Source organism: Pinus tabuliformis, chromosome X (assembly GCF_031772625.1).
Source record: "Pinus tabuliformis cultivar Carrire ecotype Pingquan chromosome X, CPIR1, whole genome shotgun sequence".
Taxonomy (NCBI): domain Eukaryota; kingdom Viridiplantae; phylum Streptophyta; class Pinopsida; order Pinales; family Pinaceae; genus Pinus; species Pinus tabuliformis.
Genome location: NC_142308.1, coordinates 371,190,404 through 371,196,436, shown reverse-complemented (window position 1 = coordinate 371,196,436; position 6,033 = coordinate 371,190,404). Strand labels below are relative to the sequence as shown.

General features: G+C 34.8%; 1 pseudogene; it reads left to right on the top strand.

Annotated features, from left to right (window-relative positions):
- The first annotated feature begins 508 nt into the window (after positions 1-508).
- Positions 509-3,477, top strand: LOC149140051 (G-type lectin S-receptor-like serine/threonine-protein kinase At1g34300 pseudogene; annotated as a pseudogene).
- Positions 3,478-6,033: the final 2,556 nt, after the last annotated feature.

Genomic DNA, 6,033 nt, shown 5'->3' with positions numbered 1-6,033 from the left:
TCACATCCTTCGATTTCTGTCATCCTCTGTCCAATCTTTTATTACCACTTGGAACTCTAGGATCGCATATCTTAGTGGAAACCACGATTCAATTCCTTTCTACCATGGCAACCTAATGAGCCTTCATTACATGGGACTCAATGAAAACGACCTCACCTGCTTGAGCTTGGAAAAATCATTGAGCTAAGACACCTCTTCATTAGCCATTACAACAATTATTCCTTTAGGAACCCCCCTCAAATTGGGAATTTAATGAAACTCATCTGATTTTACATGTCTAGTTGCATGCTCACAGGTTTAGTTCTGACCAAGCTATGGAATCTGAGCTCACTCAACTTGCTCTTCCTCTACATGAACGCCCTGTCGAGCCCCTTTCCTCCCCAGCTCAGCAATATGAGAAGCTTGAAGTTGTTGGATCTTTCATTCAATGAACTAGCTGGAAAAATATCAGAAGAATTCAAGAACCTCATCTCTCCCACTCTCTTGAATCTATTATGTAATAGGCTCCATGGCGAAAATCGATCCCATCGACAACCCATCGGATCTTGAAGTGATAAATATATGGGAAAACAACATCACAGTTTCAGTTCTTCGATTCCTTGGGATAGATGGAAAGATGTTGGCCCTTAACGTCACATTTTATAGGCTCATGAGCCTCATACTGCCAGATATCTACATTGATGGTAAGATTCAAAGCCTCATTCTGTTTGGAAATTTATTCTTCGGCCACATTCCAACAACCTTGGGGTCCTACATGTGCTCAAAAGGTTTTATTAAAAGAGGTCATTAATATATTTTAGATGATGCGATGTTGAAGATTCATGCCTATGGTTTAGGTCTACAACACCCTTCTCTGCGCATTTCTCAAAATGGATAGAGTAGACCTGGTTTGGAGTGTGTATGAAGAGATGGTTTCTAGTGTTCTTCATCCTAATGTTTATATTTATAATATCTTGATTAATGCTAGCTTCATGGAAGGTAAGTTGTAGAAATCCTTTGAATTATTTGATGAAATAAAAAAGAAGAAGATTGATCCCACTGTTATTACTTACAACATTCTCATTTCTGGTTTATGCAAGTGACCTATTTATAACAATGCAGGCTATTTATGTGGATCCTAATCTATTTACATTTAGTGATATTATGGATGGATAGAGGGCTAATACTGGAAGTCCCCTAGTGGCATCTTCCGATTTGGCTTTCACCCACATGGAAAAATGGATTGTATGTTCTAGCAATTTCAATTTCTGACACTAAAGATGGAAATTTGGTGTGGAATGGAGGTGAGAATGGTGGTATCAGAATGGGTGACAAAGCTTACCTTGATTTCCATATTGATGGAAACCTTGTGTTGCATAATGGAATGAACACCATGGTAGGTCAGACTAATATTGGAAATCAAAGCATTGTCTTTGTTGCCATGTAGTACACTGAAAATTTTGTAGTGAAGAATAGTAGTTCCAATAGTGTTTGGGATAAATTTTCCAATTCTATTGATACCCTCATGGTTTATCAAAATTTAAGTGAGGGAAAAAGCCTCCACACGTATCTTATTCATTCATGCTAGAGCCCAGGGAAAACTTCACATTGAAATGGAGGAAGAACATCACTATACTGGAATGAGGGTGCCCTAAATGGATCTATGGCATATCTCGATAATCAAGGGATTTTCACACTCTACAACTCTTCTGGTGATTAGCTTTGGAATGCATATAACAATGATTACACCAATTCCTCTGTCACATTGCAAAGGACCAGGCTTGAATCAAATGGAAATTTGAGGACCTATGGATGGGTTAAAAGATCTCGAACATGGAAACTGGGATGGAGTGTAATATGATACCAATTTCAAGTGTATGGATGGTGTGGGAACTTTGGGGTGTTTGTATACAGTCACATAAGCCCTTATTTCATATTCCCGTCTGCATATTTTGTTCCCATAGATCCCAAGGATCCCACACAAGGGTGTAGATGACTGTAGGACCTTACAGGCTATATTAACCAAAGCATGGTTGTATTGAATGATACTTGATTCTTATCTTATCCTCCATATTCAGACTTAAAGTTGGATATATACTATTTGGGCATTCATGATTATGACCAAAACTACTTCCTTAGGAACCCACTATGTGTTTCATCTATAGTCATGGCTGATGGTTCGAGCATTTGGCACATAAAGACAAATAATTTCACAAGTTCCTATCAATCAGCATCCCTTCCAAGCACTTATTATGTAAAGGTATGTGTTGAAGGTCATCTTCTTGCACCACCACCTCCTACAATTAGAAATGTGAATTCATCCAAGGTATCTACCATTGCAATAGAAACAACAACTGTAGTACCTATTATTTCCTTGATTACTATCCAAACATCTATCTGGTGGATTTTATATAGAAATAATCCTAGGTTTAGATTTGGACAACAAATATCCCAACACACACTCCTGGATTTTGCCTCGGGGGCTCCAGTTCAGTTTTCCTATAAGGAACTTCAACACTCAATAAGGAATTTTATGCAAAATTTGGGTTTGGGTGGGTTTGGAACAATGTACAAGGGTGAATTTTCCAACCATACCATAGTTGTTATCAAGCAGTTGGAAGGGATTGAACAAGATGAGAGGTAATTTCACATGGAGGTGATGACCATCAGCAGTACTCATCACTTGAACTTGGTTAGGTTAATTGGATTTTGCTCAGAAGGCCGCCATAGATTGGTGGTTTATGAATTCATGAAAAATTCTTCTTTGGACACATTCCTTTTTGCTTCTCCAGAGCAATCTAGGATGCTAGATTGGGATAAGTTCTTTGGAATATCCCTTGGGACAACCAGGTTCGCCACTTGCTTGCACGAAGAGTGCAGAGATTGCATTGTTCATTGTGATATTAAACCTGAGAACATACTCCTAGATGATAATTTCAATGCAAAGGTCTCTGACTTTGGGCTCTCTAAGCTCATCACTAACAAAGGTCATCAAAAGCACATGTTGACTAATGTTGAAGGAACCAAAGGATACCTAGCTCTAGAATGGCTTGCTCATAACCAAGTCTAATGTTTATAGTTATGGCATGGTTTTGCTGGAGATCATAGGCGGTACAAGGAATTTTAATACTATGGCCTCAAGGAGAAAGAAATTCTCAGTATGGGCATATGAGGAATTTGAAAGAGGAAACATTCTAAATATTACAGATGAGAAACTGGGTGGAGATATTAATATTGATAAGGTAAAAAGAGCACTTCAAGTTATTTTTTAGTGCATTCAAGAGAAACCTTCATAACAACCAACTATGCGGAAAGTTGTCCAAATGCTAGAGGGGATTTTTCCTATTGAAAAAAGCACCTACTCCTAAATATTTGGAAAGCATTGAAGGCAGTACCAGTGGCAGCACTAGCGAACTAGAAATATTAGTGTTCGAAACATCCAATAATCATGTTTCTTTTATGTCCTCTGTGAATGTCACTCTATCTTCAAATATCTAAAAAATATGGAAGAGGGACTCTCTAGTAGTAGGTAGCAACATCCAGTCATCCTGTTTCTTCTATGTCCTTTGTGAATGCCACTTTGTCTTCAAATCTCTAAAAGATATGAAAGAGAGACTCTCCAACAATAGGTAGTTATTTACTCATGGTCATTCAAGTCTAAAACATATTACAAGATAAGTTCACTTTTCTTTCCTGCCCGGATCACCATTACTTGGTTTCTAGTGTAAAATTCAGACAAAGGAATTAGTTTGTAAGTTTTATTGTGCCATTGCATGTTTAAAAGGCAACATATTTATGACATCTATATTAAGTCATACTTTCCTTGTTAGCATTCAAATCCTATGAGATGGCGTGTGTATACAGAAGTCAAACTGAATGTTGTAATGCTAAAGAGGCAACATTGATATGTCAATTGAATCTCATTTTGGAATAGATAATTTAAGCTCGGGGATGTAAAATTTTAATCCCACAAGTTTTTTACCAAAACAAGGAAATCTCGGAATGACATATCATAAGTATTTTACCAGAACGAGGAAATCTCATAATGGCATATCATATTATATCTTTTTGGTATTAACCACTAACATGCATTATCTCTATTAGATAGTTGAAGTGAGATTACGATTCTATCAAGATACTCCTATTACTACAAATTCTATTAAAAACACTTATTTAAGAAATTTATTTACTCATCATATTCCAATTTCCCATATTTGATCACTTGAGTAGCCTCCAATTGAAAATTTTGTATCTCTCCTTCCTTTCTGAAATTGCATCTTATATTCCATTGTGAAACAATAAAAAAGGTAAATCAAGCATTATGCATCTCTCTGTAGAGGACTCCTTTAGTCACTATGTTGCATTATCTCACACAATTTTCCATATAAATATTTTGTTAGAATATTTTTGAAAAGTAAATATCTCAAAAAGGTGTATCATATAAAAATATTGAAGTTTTATCTTATGTTACAAACATTGATTATGTTGAATATATTTATACATTGTGCAACAATTAGTGGTAAGTGTGAGGTACTTGTATATGCAAGATCCAAGGAGTAAGGCTACTGAATTGATAAGTACACATGTTAATATGGTTGGAAATATTTTTGATGGAAAGCCAGTGTGGTTTGTTGTCTCCAACCAAAATCTTAATTATACTTCTTGGTCATGTCAATGCAAAAGGAAAGGATTGGAAGCATGTTTGGACTTGTTTCTAGAAGTTGCATTAGCCAATTCTATAACCAATTTCCATTATTCTTTATTTTCCCATGTGATTGAATAACTTGTTTCCCAAAGACTCAAAGAGGAGTTTTGAGTTGTGGAAACTTTCATTTTATTTTATTTTAAGAAAAACAAATTATACAAAATAAAAGTGAAGAATGTCTAGGCCGTGAGGGACATCCTCATAACTCAATATTTTTTCAAATATTGAGGATGGCGACTGGGTGAGTGTTCTTGTATTAAAGAAATATATTAAAATTGTGTAGGAATGATTATGCTCATTTCCACGACGTTTCCACAAATAGAAAACAAATTTGGGTAACTTTTGAGATTAACATTGATCAAGATGACATCATTGACTACAAATATCTATAGAGATGTCAAGGTCATCTATGAGGACAAAAGAAAATTTTCCAATCACACCCATAACTAAGAAAATGTAATTTTAGACATCATGATATCTATATCTGATATATATATTAACATTACTCCAACATATAAAGTATAGACATAATATTCCAGGGCTCTTGAAAATATTAAAAATATAACACCATAGCCTTTCAAATTCAAAAATCATAAATAAATAACGTGTGTTCAAACTACAACAAAAAATATTTCATATCCAAGACTGACTAGGACCCCTTGATGATGGGAAGGAAACCAAGACCCATCGATGATGGGAAGGGCCTCTTTTGATGATGAATCTGTCTCAACATTTTACTCCCTAAAGATATGTTGGAATGAGAACCAAATAAATCATATTTTATTTTCTACATTTGATAAAAAAACATCACATAATAATAAACTCTTCATTCCAAACTTCCCATTCGTCTAATTTATTACTACCAAGGAGTCACCAAACACTTATAAAATTGAGATGACCTATTTCAATGCAAACCTAAAAAAAAATATAATATTAACTCGATCAATTATTTAAACCTGATGTATTCTATGATAAGATAATCACTTTGGAAATGTTGCTAAAGACTTGATCGAATTGTTATATGCTAAATGAAAACATTGTTGTTGTATAACATTTGTTGATTGTTGAAATGCTTTTGTAGGCTTTTTTTTTTAATATTTTACTTGTAACATGTATATTGGTGTATTATCAATCCTCTAAGAAATATCTATGTGCAAGAATGCATAGTTGTCTATTCTCTATTAACAATGAGGTTAAATATGTAGACATATATTTCGATTTATAAAGTGACTGAACTCAAAGTTAATCTAGGATAGTTACAATCAGTATCAGAGCTTGGGCCTAACAAAGGAACTCACATTTGAATGTAAGATGTTTTCATTAAAACAACATAATTTGTTGCATTAGTG